The sequence below is a fragment of the Microtus pennsylvanicus genome, chromosome 19 (genome assembly GCF_037038515.1).
Source record: "Microtus pennsylvanicus isolate mMicPen1 chromosome 19, mMicPen1.hap1, whole genome shotgun sequence".
Classification (NCBI taxonomy): Eukaryota; Metazoa; Chordata; class Mammalia; order Rodentia; family Cricetidae; genus Microtus; species Microtus pennsylvanicus.
The window spans coordinates 35,933,700-35,951,437 of NC_134597.1; positions in this window are offsets into that span (position 1 = coordinate 35,933,700).

The following is a 17,738-nucleotide window of genomic DNA, read 5'->3' on the forward strand; positions in this document are numbered from 1 at the left end:
ATTTCGTACAGATGAAGATTTGTTATCATAAATATGTTTTGGTAATATTATTTCACAGTGTGTAGCTTACTTTTCTACACTCTTAAAGTGGCTTTTAAAAAAGCAGGTGTTAATTTTTTCATTTTTTTAAAATTTTATTTTAAAAATACTATCTTTTCTCATTTTACATACCAATCCCAGTTCCCACTCTTTCCCCTCCTCCAGTTTCCTCCATCTCCCCAGCACACTGCACCCCTACCTATCCCTCAGAGATGTTAAGGCTTCCCATGGGGAGTCAACAAAGTCTAGCACATTGATTTGAGGTCCTCACATTGATCCAAGGCCCTTCCTACTATATCCAAACTGAACAAGGTATCCCTCCAAAGAGAATGGGTTCCAAAAAGCTAGTACAAGCAGTAGGAATAAATTCAGTCTCACTGCCAGTGACCCCACAGTCTGCCCCAGCCACAAAACTGTTTCCCCATATTTTGGTCCCACGCTGGTTTCTTTCCTGTCACGCAGGAGTTGGCGGGCTTCCATTAGTTCAGGTAAGCTACCTCAACGAGTATCCCAATCATGGTCTTGACCTCCTTGCTCATATTCTTACTCCTCCCACTCTTCAACTGCACGTTGTGGACTCAGCCCAGTGTTCCACTGTGGATCTCTGCCTCTGCTTCCTTCAGTTGTTAGATGAAGGTTGTATGGTGACATTTAAGATAGTCATCAAACAGGGCAAAGTCAGTTCAGGCACCCTCTCTAATATTGCTTAGGGTCTTAGCAAGGATCATTCTTGGGGATTCCTGGGAACCTCGCCAGTGCAAGGTTTCTTGCCAGCCCCACAATGGCTCCTTCGATCAAGACCCCTCCCTCCTCTCTCTCCATCTCTGTTTTTCCTCCATCTTGATTATCCCATTCCCTCAAGTCCTCGCCCACCCTTCTTTTCTCCCCACCTTCTCACCTTCTGCCCTCCCTTTTCCTCCCACCCCTATGCTCTCAATTTTCTCAGGAGATCTTGTTTATTTCCCCTTCCCAGAGGGATCTATACATGTTTCTCTTAAGTTCTTGTTACTTAGCTTTTCTAGGGTTGTGGTCTATAGGCTTGTTATCCTTTTCTTTACAGCTAGTATCCACTTATGAGTGAGTACATACCATGTTCATGCTCATAAAGACATCATTTTTTTTTACCACTGAGTAACACTCTGTTGTGTAAATGTACCACATTTTCATTATTCATTCTTCAGTTGAGGGCATCTTGGTTGTTTCCAGGTACAGACTATTACAAATAATGATGCTATGAACATAGTTGAACAAAAGTCATTGTAATATGATTGAGCATCCTTTGGGTATATGCCAATGGAGGAGTGTTCTCCTTATTCCACATCCTCTCCAGCATAAGATATCATTGGTGTTTTTAGTCTTAGTTATTTTGACAGATGTAAGATAATATCTCAGAGCTGTTTTGATTTTCATTTCCCTAATGGCTAAGGATGTTGAACATTTCCTTAAGTATCTTTCGGCCATTTGAGATTCTTCTGTTGAGGATTCTCTGTTTAGTTCTGTACCCCATCTTTTAATTGTATTATTTGGAATTTTGATGTCTAATTTCTTGAGTATTTTATATATTTTTATATATTTTCTTCTTTCTGATGTGGGGTTGGTGACTATCTTTTCCCATTTAGTAGACTGCCTTTTTGTCTTATTGACTGTGTCCTTTGCTTTACAGAAGCTTCTCAGTTTCAGGAAGTCCCATTTATTTATTGTTTTTCTCAGTGTTTGTGCTACTAGGGTTATATTTAGGAAGTGGTCTCCTGTGTCCGTGCATTGAAAGCTACTTCCCACTTTCTTTTCTGTCAGGTTCAATGTGGTCGGATTTCTAATGAGGTCTTTAGTATTGTGCATGGGGATAGATATGAATCTATTTGCATTCTTCCATATGTTGACATTCAATTATTTAAGCACCATTTGTTGAAGATGCTTTCTTTTTTCCATTGTATAATTTTAGCCTCTTTGTCAAAAATCAGTTGTTCATAGGTATGTGGGTTAATATCCAGGTCTTTGATTCGATTCCATTGGTCAACCTGTCTGCTTTTATGCCCAATACCAAGCTGTTTTCATTACTGTAGCTCTATAATAGAGCTTGATGGCCAGGATGGTGATGCCTCCAGAAGTTCCTTTATTGTATGTAGGAGGGCTAGTGATTTTTTTTAGTTGATTTTGTATCCTACCACAATACTGAAAGTATTTATCAGCAGTAGGAGTTCCCTGGTAGAGTTTTTGGAGTCAATTATGTATACTATCAAATCATCTGCAAATAGTGAAAGTTTGACTTCTTCCTTTTCAATTTGTATCCCCTTGATCTTCTTTTGTTGTTTTATTGCTCTAGCTAGTACATCAAGAACTATGTTGAATAGATATGGAGAGAGTAGACAATCTTGTCTTGTTCCTGATTTTAGTGGAAGCATTTTGAGTTTCTCTCCATTTAATTTGATGTTGACTCTTGGCTTGCTGTATATTGCTTTTATTATGTTTAGGTATGTTTCTTGTATTTCTGATCTCTCCAAGACATTTATCATGAAGGGGTGTTGTATTTTGTCGATTGCATTTTCATAATCTAATGAAATGATCATATGGATTTTTTCTTTCAGCTTATTTACATGGTGAACTACATTGATAGATTTTCATATGTTGGATCCATCCCTGCATCTTTGGGATGAAGCCAATTTGATCATAATGGATGATTCTTTTGATGTATTCTTGGATTTAGTTTGCCACTATTTTATTGAGTATGTTCATGAAGGATATTTGTCTGTAATTCCCTTTTTTGGTTGAGTCTTTGTGCGATTTCAGTATCAGGGTAACTGTAGCCTCATAAAGAGTTTGAAAATGTTCCTTCTGTTTCTATTATGTGGAACAATTTGAGGAGTATAGGTATTAGCTCTTCTTTGATATTCTTGTGGAATTCTGCACTGAAACCATTGGGCCCTGAAATTTTTTGGGTTGGGAGACTTTTGATGACAGCTTCTATTTCCTTGCAGGTCATAGTTTATTTAAATTGTTCAACTGGTCTTCATTTAATTTTGGTATGTGGTATCCATTTCTTTTACATTTTCCAATTTTGGAGAGTACAGGTTTTTGTAATATGACCTAATGATTCTTTGGATTTCTTTAGTGTCTGTTATTATGTCCCCCTTTTCATTCCTAGTTTTGTTAATTTGGATGTACTCTCTCTGCTTTTTGAATAGTCAGGATAATGGTTTTTCTATCTTGTTGATTTTCTCAAAGAACCAGCTCTTTGTTTCATTAGCTCTTTGTATTGTTTTCTTTGTTTCTATTTTATTGATTTCAGCCCTCTATTTGATTATTTACTGTCATCGATTACTCCTGGGTGAGTTTGCTTCTTTTTGTTTTAGAGATTTCAGGTGTGCTATTTCGTTGCTTGCTTGATAATTCTCCACTTTCTTCAGTTAGGCACTTAGTGCTATGAACTTTCCTGTTAGCACTGCTTTCATAGTGTCCCATAGGTTTGGGTATGTTGTATTCTTATTTTCATTAAATTCTAGGAATTCTTTAATTTCTTTCTTTCTTTATTCCTTGTTCCAGGGGTGATTCAATTGAGCACTATTCAATTTCCATGTGTTTGTAGACATTCTGCAATTAGTGTTGTTGAAGTCTAACTTTAAATTATGGTGATCCAATAAGATACAGAAGGTTATTCCAATTTTTTGTTTCTGTTCAGGTTTTCTTTGTTACTGAGCATGTGATCAGTTTTATAGAAGGTTCCATGAGGTGCTGAGGAGAAGGTATATTCCTTTGTGTTTGGGTAAAATGTTCTATGTATGTCTGTTAAGTTCATTTGAGTCATGACATCTGATAGTTCTCATATTTCTCTGTTAGGTTTCTGTCTGGTTGACCTGTCTATTGGTGAAAGTAGGATGTTGAAGTCTCCTACTATTAGTGTGGTGTTTGATGTGTGTTTTAAGCTCAGTTATGTTTCTTTTATATATACAGGTATTCTTATATTTAGAGCACAGATGTTCAGGATTGAAATTCCATCTTGATAGATTGTTCCTGTGATGAGTATGAAGTATCCTTCACCATCTCTTCTGATTAATTTTAGTTTAAAGTCTCTTTTGTTAGATGATAGGATAGCTATCACTCATTTCTTAGGTCCATTTGATTGGAAAATCTTTTTCCAATCTTTTACTCTAAGGTAATGTCTGTCTTTGAGGTTATGGTTTGTTTCTTGTATTTAACAGAAGGATAGATCCTGCTTTCATATCCATTCTCCTAGCCTGTGTCTTTTATATGTGAACTGAGTCCATTGATACTAAGAAATATTAATGGCCAGTCATTAATTCCTGTTATTTTTGGTGGTAGTGCTTGTGTGTTTCCCTTCTTTGTTTTTGTGGTGTAGTTGGCTTCCTTGAGTTGGAATTTTCTTTCTAGTACTTTCTGTAGGGCTGGATTTGTGGATAAGTATTATTTAAATTTGCCTTTATCATGGAATATCTTGTTTTCTCCATTGATGGTGATTGAAAGTTTTGCTGGTATAGTAGTCTGGGCTTACATCTGTGGTCTCTTAGTGTCTGCAGCACATCCCTCCAGGACCTTCTGGTTTTCATTGAGAAGGTGTAATTCTGATAGGTGTGCCTTTATATGCTACTTGGCCTTTTTCCTTTGTAGCTCTTAATATTCTTTCTTTATTCTGTATGTTTTGCATTTTGATTATTATATTTGGTGTTCTGTAAGCTTCTTGTATCTTCAGAGGAATATCCTTCTTTAGGTTGGGAATGTTTCCATCTATGGTTTTGTTGAATATACTTTCTGTGCCTTTGAGATGGAGTTCTTCTCCTTTTTCTCTCCCTATTATTCTTAGGTTTGGTTTTTTTTCATGCTTTCTTAGATTTCCTTAATTATTTGTGTTAAGAATTCATTGGATTTAACATTCTCTTTGGCAAGTGAATCTATTTCCTCTATAGTATCTCCAACACCTGAGATTTTCTCTTCCATCTCTTGTATTCTGTTGGTTATGCTTGCATCTGTGTTTCTGTTTATTTACTCAGATTTTCTATTTCCAGAGTTCCCTTGGTTTGTGTTTTCTTTATTGCCTCTATTTCAGTTTTCAAGTCTTGAACTGTTTGCTTCACTTCTTTGATTGTTTATTTTCTTGGGTTTCTTTAAGAGATTTATTGATTTCTTTCAATGTTTTGTGTGTCTTTTCCTCCATTTCAATGGATTTTTTTTCCTTTCCTCTTTAAAGATCTCCATTATCCTCATAAGGTTACATTTAAAATCATTTTCTTCTGTTTCTTCTATGTTAGAATGACCAAGTCATCCTGTTGTATAACCACTGGGTTCTGGTGTTACCTTGTTGCTTTTTACGTTGAATGAATTCTTGCACTGGTGCCTACCCATCTCTTTCTCCAATTGGTGCAAGCAATATCTTGGTCCAAACCTTGAAGTTGCTGTCTGTGTCTTCAGGAGTTCTTCTTAGTTTGCTCTGCACTGTCATTGTCTATGTCTCAGGGGACCACTGAGGTTTCTCTTGGCCTGCTCTTTTGGTCCACTCTCTTGGTCTTCTCTCCTGGTCTGCTCTGTGTAATTGCAACCTGTACTTCAGAGTTCCTCTGAGTTGCCAGGAATAGGAGGGTTTTTGGTGCAGAGTGGGACTTGTAGCTTACAGGGTCTGATCATGGGTTTGAGAGTGTTGGAGCAGCCTCCCTGCAGGAAGTTTGCCTGTTGGCTGGCTAGAGAAGCTGAAACAGATAGGGGAGGAGACCTGGGTTTTGCCCCAGTACTGAGGGCCTACAGAGTTGGGTATCCATGTGGGTGGGTGATCACTCATCTCTTGTCCTGCTCTGTGCATTTGCAGCCTATACTTCAGAGTTCCTCTGAGGTCACAAGGATAGGTGGGTTTGGAGGTGGAGTGGGTCTTGTAGCTTACATGGTCTTATTGAAGGGGTGTGGGTGTTGGAGCCGTCTACCTCTTGGTCTGCTCTGTGCAGTGCCTGGTTTCATGTTTTTAATAATTTATTTTTATTGTTTTTAATGATGCGAGTATATGTATGTATACATGTGTGTATAAGAGTGTGAGTATTCACATTTGCATGTTAGTTCTTGTAGAGACAAAAGGCATTAGGTACCACCGGAACTGGAGTCCCAGATAGTTGTGAGTGACTTGCCCTAACATGTGCTAGTAACCAAACTCACCTTCTTGTAAATGCAGTACATACACTTAACCACTGAGCCATTTTTTCCAGCTCTCCAAAGTGAAAACTAAATTTTGATGAAATGTGACTTCTCAGTTTTTTTCTTCATAGATTGAGACCTGGTGTCATGTCTAATACATTTGACTCAGCTTAGGATATCAAATATTTTGTCCTTTCAGTTCACTCTAATTTTAACCAGGCATGGGGAGAATATATTCTCTTTCCTCTCCTGTCCTTTCCTCTCCACTCTTCTCCTTTCCTCTCCTCTTCTCCTCCCTTTTATCATGTATACCTAATTTTGTTTAAGGTGCCCTAAATGAGTGAAAAAGAAGGTCTTTATTCACAGTACAATAGCTAAAAATCTCAAATGCATATCTTTCCCTGCAACTCTTGTGGTTAAAGCTCAGCCAGGGCCACGAAGATGCTGAATCTGCAACAGATGACACACAGATAGCTTAAAATCATGATGTGTTCTGTTAGTTGCCTCAAGGGGCCAGTGCCTCCATCAGTAGTATTATAACCAAACTCTCCTCATGGCATTTTCCCCTGTGGCTTTGAACTGTTGGTTCCTAACAGGTTCAAGTTCGACTCCCCACGTGTTCCATCAACAATGGGTGCCTGTCACATCTGCACATTCCTGCTATGCCAGGAAGTGAAGCCTGGCTGAAACTGGGGGAGAGCTTCAACAGTTACCCCAAGTGACCTGCTCCCCTCAGCTAGGCAGGCAATTCCTCCTAAGGGTTTGTGATCTCTAAACATAGTTACCCTCTGGGAACTAGCATTCAAAACAAGAGCCTGGGGGTGGGGATAGTTTAGTACAGTGTTCTCCACTTACTTTCTAACAAATCCCTTCCCCGTGAAGTGACTCGAAGGTTTTTTTTTTTCTGTTGCTTACTAGCCAAAACCCTGAGCAGAGTGATATACTACATCCACTCCTGTCATAGTATCCTGAGCAGACATCACAACAACATTCTAATGCCTTCCTCCTATAAGAATTCACTCCATTTATTAGAATTTGTGGGAAGCCAAAGAGGGGCTACATCTTCTTTGCATTAGGTCCTGCTTGATTCATGAAAGCTTAGGTCCTGTTTTAAGAATCAGACACAGAAGCAGGAGCAGGAATACATATAGAAATACTCAAATCCAGAATATACATCTTAAGAAGATAGAGGTCATTCTTATTTTGCCTGGTGGACAGCATTTTCCAATGGCCAACCTGTGCACTGAATAAAGAGAATTGAGTGAGTATTCATTAAATAAATGAGCCCACTAGTGGTTCATCTAGAGTTGAAATAGGGGCATTATATAAAAAGCATTTTTTGTCACTTACGGGCATTCCCTGTGTGCCACTATTAATACAAATGAAGACACAAAATAGGTTTTAGTAACTTTTAGCTCAGGAGTTCTTAGATTAGGGAACACATATACTTTTGACTGAATACCGGAATTCTAGATTCTGCTGAACAAGGTAAAAATAATAATTCTGTCTTAGGAGAGAAGAAGGCGGGGTTAAAGCTCTTTTGCTTCCCCAGCACACAGTGGAATAAATGTAGACTTTGTTAATTGGCCAAATTGTCGATCCCAATGAGCTCGTGCTGGCACACGCAGGTAGGAGTCCCCACAGGAAGGTGCGGGTACCTGCTGTGATCTGTGCTGCAGTGTCTACTGTAAAGGCCACCCCTGAGGGAAAAGGAGCAAGTCCAGAGCGGGCAGCCCTTCCTCGGGCTACTCTTTTCCTTTCCAGGGTGAAACTCACTGATGCAAATTGCTCAGCTGGGTCTCAGTTAAAAGTCTGCTCCCTGGGGTTCTGTGCCACAGCTACTTCTCTTCCTTCTCTCTCCCTTAGTCACTTCTCTTTTCCCGGAACACCCGCCAAACAGGTCCACGTGGAGACAGCTAACAATAAAGAGGCCCAGGAACAGTTCAAAGTCTGCTGTAAACTTTTAAAATTAAGCCCTTGAGAGTTTAAGAGTTGTAATTAGAATTCCTGGTTAGAAGTGACCTAAGATAACCCTTCCATCTCGCTGAAAATTTCCCATGCCCACAGGTCAACTAGACTGTGGGTGCCAGTCAGTGGTCTTCTGGACCCAAGAGTGAGCAGAGCCTTCCTTAAACTTTATGATCTATGCCCCCAAATTTCCTTTAGTAGAACAGTTTGGGTGCATTTTATTCTTCACTATTAAAGTAGGACAGTTTAATGAACACCCACAGTGACAAATGTTTGCACTTGTTCAGTTTTCCTCAAAATAAACTTCCAAAAGTGGAATTATAGCTTGGAAAAGCTGGAGTATTTTAAAGAGTTGTTAAAAATATCAACTCCCTTTCTTTCTTTCTTTTCTTTTTTTTTGTTGTTGTTTTTGTTTTTCGAGACAGGGTTTCTCTGTAGCTTTTTGGAGCCTGTCCTGACACTAGGCTGGATTCGAACTCACAGAGATCCGCCTGCCTCTGCCTCCGGAGTGCTGGGATTAAAGGCGTGCACCACCACCGCCTGGCTCAACCCCCTTTCATTTCACTCAGTTATGCAAACATTTGGTTAGCATCTAACATACATAAACAAAGTACTCATTACGTTCTGGAATCCGACAGTGAATAAGACAAGTTTCTGACTCCCTAGTGCTCAAGGAACATAACAAAAAATTAAGCAAAAATTGCACCCTAAATTGGACATCTTTATCACAGCCCTAAAGTTCAGGGAACATTGGGGAAGAGGGAGCAGAAAAATTCAAGAACTAGAAGATGGTGAGCAATGTGGAGAAGCACTGCCTTCTTGATACGGCAGGTTGTCACACGCATGCACTCACAGCGCTTGTGATTGCCTGCACAAGACCTGTATAAGACCCAGCATCTCCACATTTATGCCTGGAGGTGGGAGCCTCAGGAAGTCCAACCACTCCCAGTGGAGCTACAGGTAGGTAAACGTTCCTGGGGATTGAGAAATATTTTCTTCAGTTGTAAATTGCTAATGCTCCAGTTAATAATTTCACATCCTTTGTACAGCAACTCCAACAAAATTCTGGGTCATTAAAATAAATAGCTTGACAGTGGTGGCAGGAGGCAGAGGCAGGCAAATCTCTGTAAGTTCAAGGCCAAGCTGGTCTAAGAGCTAGTTCCAGGACGGGCTTCAAAGCTACAGAGAAACCCTATCTCAAAAATAAACAAACAAAAACAAAAAAACAAGCAAAGAAAAAAAACAATAATAAAGACATGGAAGTAAGAGGGGGGCATTTTGAAGGAAGGGTCCAGAAAGAATTGGAGGGATAAGAGTGGTTAATGGAGGAGTGAATAAGATCAAATGGATTATAGACCTGTTTGAAATTTTCAAAGAATAAATTAAAAAGCAATTTCATCTTATGAAAAGTCTCTCACTGGCCTTTGAGGTTGTAAAACACAGAATACTTTGTTTATATTTATATCTCTGTAGTCTTCCTAGCATGGATTGGAAAGAATAGTTAATCTGAAATTGTATAAAAATTTAAAAATGGACCCAACAGTTATTAAATGCTGTATAATTCTTATAAAAATAAACAGTGAATATATAATAAAATATAAGTAGTCACAAATGCTATATGAATACTTAAAACATGGCTAATATAGAGTCAGGAATAGCTTACTTCCTTATCTCATGCCCTGTAGATTTGTTTTTTAAAGCAAACTATTTCTTCTGCACACTCTTCTTGCTGTCTCCCTAATGCAGACCATCACCAGGTCTGGTCTGGACTTTGAAATAACTTCCTTATTGATCTCACTTCATCCCTCTACCTTCCCTAAAGGAGGATTTGTTTACTCTTCCAGCAGCAGATGAAGTGAATCTCTTGAAGTTGAAGTCAGAGTGTACATACAATTCACCCGTCAATACACCGATATTTCCTTTTTCTTTTTTTCGGAATAAAACCCAGCCATTGCCATGGTGTTCAAGGACTGGATATTTTACTCTAAAGATCAGACACATGGTGATGATGCTCATCCCCCCAGCTCTGTTGGGTGACTCTGGAATTCTATTGAATACAGTAAGAAAAGAAAGGGAAGAATGTAACAGGCTCACACAAGAAAATGAAAGAAGTTTCTTTTTAACCTTTGAACTTGAAAGATTTATATATTTGGAAAACATACAAGAACCTACAAGAATGGAATAATAGCCAAAAAGTAATATTAGTGAGATGAACAAACAACAAGTTAATGTAAGTCCATTATACAGAACCATTTATATTCTGCCTGTGTTCTGTTTACTAACATTGGAAATGGCAGTTTTAAACACTGCAACATCCTACCAGTCTCTTAAAGAAGAATTAGCATTAGTATCCTCAAACTGTTCCATAAAACAGCAAGCAAAGAAGCACTCCGAAACTGATTCTACAAAGCTGGAATCACCCTACTGTCAAAAATCCCTTAAGGGCAGGGGGAAAAAAAGCAAGACGTCGACACACAGAGATGATTCTCAATAAAATACTTGCAAACTGAATTTAAGAACACCATCACCTAGCTGGTTTCATTCCAAGGAAGCCAAGAGGGTTCAACAACAACAAAAAAAATCAGTAAGTATAATACAGAACATAAGTAGACTTGAAGACAACGATCATGTGTTCATTTCAATAGATGCAAAAGAGGACTTTGATGAAGTCCAACTTTCCTTAAGAATAAAACCCTTGAGAATCCAGAGAAGAAAGGACATGTATTAACGCAATAAGGATGTATAGGAAAATATACAGCAAACAGTATAACAAATGGAGAAAACTGGAACAGCTCCTCTAAAGTTAGAATGGTGCTCACCCTCTCCGCTCTTGCTCATTATACTATCCAATGCCTCATCTTCAGCAATAAGATTAGAGAAAGAAATGAAAGGTGTGCAAGTAGGAAAAGATGATGCTGAAAGCGCCTATTTGAAGGTGAGATGATCCTATAATCAAATGAGCCTTCTTAAGAACTTCATCAGAAACTCTTAGAATTGATAAACACAGTGAAGTGGCTGTGCACTTATAAATCCTGGTAGCTTTTCTATAAGTCAATAATGATCGTACTGAGAAGAAATCAGATAAACATCCTACTCCCTATGGGGTTTCAAAAAATTAAATATCTAATAATCATCCTAATCGAGGAAATGAAACAACTTTATAAGAAAAAAAAACTTTAAAACAGTAAAGAAAGAAATTGAAGAAGGCAATAGAAGAAGGAAAAAACACCCATGCTCATGAGCTAACAGAATTAATATTGTGAACAATCACTATGTTCCAGAAATGACCCACAGCTTCAAAGTAGTCCCTATTGAAATTCCAATTAAATTCTTCCCAGAAACTGAATTGATACGGAAGGAGAAAGGACACAGAATAGGCAGAGCACTGCTGGAGGCACCACAACACCTAACTTTAAATTAGATTACAGAGCCCAGTGACAAAGACGACATGGCACAGACAGAAATCCTGACATGTAGATCAATGGAATAGAATAAAGTATCCTGAAATAACCCTCCATAGCTGCAGCCTTGACAATGCTGTCAAAGGACTCACTGGAAGAAAGCCTCTCCAACAAATGGTGCTGAGAACACTGGGTATATACACACAGGAAAGAATGAAACCAGGCACAAAGCTTTCTCCTGCAAGGGAAAAAAAATCAATTCAAAGTGTAACAAAGACTTTAACATAAAACCTGAAATTCAGAAACTGTTAATAAAAACCCTGGGTAAAAAACATTAAAAATATAGACATAAAAAAGGATAGTTTTGAAGCACTGTAAATCGTACAGAAAATAGTTCCAAGATAAAATGGGATTGCATGAAATTGAGATACTTCTGCAAGGCAAAGGAAACAGCATAATGAAGAGACAGCCTTCAGAACGGGAGAACTTTGCAGCTATATATATGTCTGGGGATTAATACCTAGAATTCATAAGGAGCATCAAACATTAAATAGTGCCACAAATTAGCCAATCAATAAATGGACTAGTGAATTCAGTGGACAGCTCTCACAGAAAAAAAGACAAGTGCAATAACTGAACAAGTGTTCAGCATCCTGAGACATCAGTGAAACACAGATTGAAGCTGCTCTGAGACCCACGTCATGTCAGTCAGAATGGCCATCACAAAAAAAGGAAAAAAAAAGAAAAAAATCAATGACAGAAAGGGCAGATGAGGAGATGAGGAGATGGGGGAGAGGAACCCATATATCCCACCGGGGAGAATTTAATTTGCTTCCTTCCTCATAGAAATCATTAAGAAAGTTTCTCAAAAAACTAAAAATAGAATTAGGCTATGACCAGCTGTACTGCTCTTTGGGTCCATTGTGAAGCTGATTGTTAGCTGTTAACCTGGCAAGACCTAGCATCCTCTGGGAGCTGCGCCTTGCAACATGCCTGTGGGTATTATCTTAAATACAGTAAGTGAGGTGGGAAGACATGCCCACTGTGGGTGGTACTCACAACCTACGGCTGAGATTCTGGACCACGTAAAGTGAAGGAAGCAAGCTGAGCTCTAGCTTGCTCTATGCTCTATTTGACTGCAGATGTGACCAGCTCCTGCTGCAGCCGTCTTCTTGTCATGATGAACTATAACCTGGGCATGTAAGCTAAAGACAGACCGTTCCTATGGTATGTTGGTATGTTACCTTTATCGCTATGTTTTCTTCGCAGCAACAAGAAAAGAAACCAAGACAGCAAGAGAGGGTTCCCAGTCAGTTTAGCACTGCCCATTAATATTTAGTGTTGTACTGCTTGTTCTCACCAGCCACGGAAGGTTTGGATCCAGCCTAGATGCCCATCAGCAGCAGATCGATGAATAAAGAGAATGTGATATGTACACATAATGGAATCTTATTCAGCTCTAAAGAGAAACAAACTGATCTCTATCACAGGAAAATGTATTCCATGGGTGGTCAGTCTATGAAGCTAAATAAGCCAGGCTTAAAAAGAAAAACATCACGTGTTTTCTCCCATGAAGAATGTGGTTGTGTGTGTGTGTGTGTGTGTGTGTGTATGTTTAGGCTATGAAAGGAGGAAGGAAACTATTAGAGAGTATGAATATGGAGGGATGATGGAGGTATCATAAAAGTTAATGAAATATATAGAACAGAAAATCAATTACAATCATCAATTAATGAATTCAAAACTACTGAGACCACTGAGAAGTTGGGAGGGAGATGTGTACCCTGGGAGAAGCAAGAGAGGGAGATAATAGAATGGGGAACCACTTGGGAGGAGGAAGGGGGTAAGCAAGTGTGGGAGAAAGAAGATGGGTGAGGGAGTGAATAAAAACAAAACATTAAATAATTTTATAGGAAAATGCTGCAATGAAACCCCATATTTAACCAAAAATATGGGGTTAATAGAATGCTTTTCCTTGCTATCTATAAACTCTGTGACTGTGTAGATGTACCAAAAATGGTGCCATATTTACATTCTTGAGACCTTTCCTGCTTCTCCAACCTAGTTTCTCTGCATTTTTTATTTTACATTTTATTTATTTTTTTTGAATCTTCCACACATGTACACAACGTGTCTTTAGCGTTTCTGCTTCTCACTTTCCATCTCCAACTTCTCCCAGGGTACACGTCTTCTGTCCAACTTCATCTCCTCCTTTCGTGGTTTGTAATTTGTTAGTTGATGTTTCTAATCCACTGAGTTCCAGCGGTCTTTCTCTTATGTTCATAGCCAAGAAGTCATCCATTGGGGAATGGAGAAATTGCCAATGGTCACATCCTAAAGAAAAGTGATCCTCCCTCCCTCTGCAGTTGCTTCAACTTCCTCTATTCCTCATCTTCCAATAGCTCTTCATCTAGCAATTTTTAGTTGGTTTGATCTCAAGCAAGTCTCCTGTATGTAACCACAGCTGCTTTGGATTCATGCATGCTACAGTCCTGCCTTGTCCAGAGGAGAGCGGTTCATGCATGCTATAATCGTGTCTTGTCTGGAGAAGACTGGTTGGTGCGTGCTGTAGTCCTGCCTTGTCCAGAGGAGAGCGGTTCATGCATGCTATAATCGTGTCTTGTCTGGAGAAGACTGGTTGGTGCGTGCTGTAGTCCTGCCTTGTCCAGAGGAGAGTGGTTCATGCATGCTATAATCGTGTCTTGTCTGGAGAAGACTGGTTGGTGCATGCTGTAGTTCTGCCTTGTCCAAAGGATAGCATTTCACAGCACTCCTTTTCTTTCCACACTCCATTCCATGATGTATCCTGAGCCTTGAGGAGGGAAGATTGATTCACGTGTTCTATTTACAGCGGAACATGAAGTCACTAACTCTTAGCACTTTGAACAGTAAAGCATCTCTGCCTTAGCCACTACCCACGACAATAAGGAGTCTCGGAGCAGGACTGGGCAAAGCACAAATCTATGGGCAGAAACAGAAATATTTAGAAGGCACTTTGACAACATAACTAATTAGAAAAACATTAATAGGTTCTTCCCCCGGGCCTATGATCTCTCTAGTCATGGGTTTTGACAGATAATGTTTAAAATACTAGGCATGAGTACCCTGTGCTGCTGGCCTCAGATCCAATCAAGAGAGTGTCCATTTATCCTCACTACCACAGCAGTAGGCTCATCTTGCCTGCCGGGTCAGTATTGTAGCGTGCAGTATCTAGCTCTTGATGTGACCATAATATCTTTTCCCTCGGCAGCATAAAATAAAATCCTCTCTCTCCACCTCCTGCGTTTTACAGACCTTTCATGGCTATTTCTGTTCTTTGTAGCTTCTTGCTTATGGAAGGATTTTGGTTTCCTGGCTCTTTTCCTTCTGCTTTTCCAACACTGTGATAGAATTTTACAAAAGATCTCATTTTTCCTTCCTTCTGAGGCTGGAGTGGGCAGGGGCAAGGAGTGGGATGGGGTGGGGAGGAAATGCGGCTGCAGAAGTTTCAGCCTGGGCTTAGTGCGCCATCTGGAGGAGAGATAAGAAAGGGCCGCAGTTATTTAGATTGCCAAAATTTGGGGCTCGTCCTAACCTATAGGAATGTTCATGACCAGTAGTACTTTATGCACACACAGTAAGAGAGGGTTTGACAATAATCTCTAGAGAATGGGAGAACTTCTTCATAGTTAATGTTGAATGAGATTCAAGTGGACAGAGAAAAGATATAGGGCTGGCAAGAAGGAAAGAAGAGGCCCTTAAATGTGAAGGTTGGGGAATGTATTTAAAAGTTGGTCGTTTCCCTGGACAATTTCTGTCTTCATCCCCTACAAAACATTGCTGAAGCCATTCTCATAAGAACTAACTCTTGAGTATAGGAAATGGGAAAGGGTAGATGTGTGTGGTGTTCTTCGTCATTTGATCTGACCATCAATACGATCAAAACTTATGTAGAAGAGAAAAGGAGAAAGACTAAAGTTGTATTGTGACTTCCTAGTAAAGATCTCTTTGAATTTCAGCAAATAGAATACTTTGCTATAAGAACAAGAGTTTGGGATTCTTGATTAGTTTTCTACTATTTTATATAGCCCACAAGTACCTATGGAAAATTGTCTTGTGTGTTTTGGTAATATATGGGAGATTCAACTTTAAGAAACGTTGGTGTCACTTGTGCCTTAGTGTAATGGACTGCCTGGTGGGGAGAGAACACTAACTAGACAATTGTAGGAGAGATGAGAAGTATTTCACGAATGCGTAGTGTGACCACAGATAAACCATGTACCTACTCCTGATTCATAGCTGGGCATCTATTCTCTTTTAAGAGAGAATCTAGGGATGTAGGTCAGTGGTATTCACATGCTCAAGGCCCTAGGTTTGATCCCAAACATCCCTTGATCCTCTCGTGTTAAGCAAGTGAGTACCACTGAGGCATATCCAGGCTCCACAGATATATAGATAAATATGCTCCCCATAGATTCATATGTTTGAACACTTGGTCCACAGCTGATGATGCTGTTTCTGGGATGATGTGGAACTTTTGGATCTACCGAGAAAACATAGACTACTGAGAGTAGAGTAGGCTTTGAGGGATATAATGTGCTGCTTCCTATTTTCTATTTTGCTGAGGGATGAAAAAGGTAGATAGCAAGTTCCTGCAGTTTCCGGCACCACCATACCCTCCCAGAGACAAAGAACTCTATTCTCTTAAATCATGAACAAAATTATACTTCTCCTACCATGAGGGACTCCTGTTACATATTTATCTGGTCACAGCAATGAGAAGAATAAATGATACTCTTGGTGACTCTTGGCCAAGTTTACCATCAGAAGTAAGCTATCTTGTGTTTAACTGTCCTCTCTCACATGCTGGGGCCCCAGCTATTATGAGTAAGAAAGAGATGTGGACCCAGGAGAGTGTATTCCAGAGAAGGTTCACTTTATTGACTTCTCAAGCAGCAGGCTGCGGGGTGCTTTAGTAAAGGGACTTTACTTGGGTTTTTCTGATATCCGGAGAAAGAAACTCAAGTTGGCAGAAACAAAGGCAACACTTTATTGACTTAGTAAACAAGACATTCTGGGTCCTGCTACGGAACTCAAGTCACTACTAAATCAAGATTCATGAAAACTATCATTGGAGACATAGCTCTTTCTCTTTGATATCTCATCCCTTTTTAAGTCATAGAGTCCTGTTTCTGTGAGTATAGTGCTACTACAAGACAATTTTAGGTTTATATGATTCATAGAAACCCCGATTTCAGGAAGAAATTCTTTCCTAACTATGTTTTTGTGACTCATTAGGAAATCTGTGAGCATAGTTAGTAAAGTTACTGAGTCCAGCAAGTTGAGAGGTGTGGTTGACCATCCATGGATTCATGCCTGCTTTTTGTGATGGGGATGTTAGGAGATCTTGATTGACAGCATATTTCTGTCATGTAAAAATGAAAGTCAGTTCTCCATAGAAAATTTCACAAAACAGATGAAAGCATAAAGAATTCCTATATGTGTTTCTCTTTTAGCATATCTTGGGTTCCTGTCATTATGAACAGAACAGCTATGATAGATTGTTCTTTCCGATAAGGGCTGTGGAGATAGCACTGATGACTTATTTCACTAATTTATTTCTTTTCACTTTTCATGTGTGTGCATAGGATGCATTCATGTGTATATGGATGTGTGTATGTGTGCACATGAATGTGGAGGACAGAGGTTGATGTCAGGAATCCTTCTTATTTCTCTTCCACCTTTATTCTTTGATGCAGAGTATCCCAGTTAAACCCAAAGCTTGCCTTATGAGGTTATTTTTGCTATCCAGCTTGCTCTGAGGACCTCTCGGCCTTCCAAAGCTGAGGTTACAGATGGGCCACTACACCCACCTGACATTTTGGGGGCCTCCATTCTGGTCCTCCTGCTTGTGTGGCCCTAAAGATCTATTTTAAATTCTTCCTTTATCACTCCTTGGTCATTTTGAAATTCAGGTTTCCTCACTTGTCCTGAAAGCCATATTTATGTACATAGTTTAGCAATATTCATGTGCCATGAATTTGCAAAGACATTCATGCTACAACACAGACATCTAGGGTAAGTTTCTGACCTCAAACGGCAGCATATCTTGCCTAGATTTCACAGTGGGTATGACACAGGCCAATGGTTACTTTGTGGGCCTTGGTCTATCTCTGATATTAATATAAGTTTTTTTTAGGATAACAGATGTAATTTTCATCA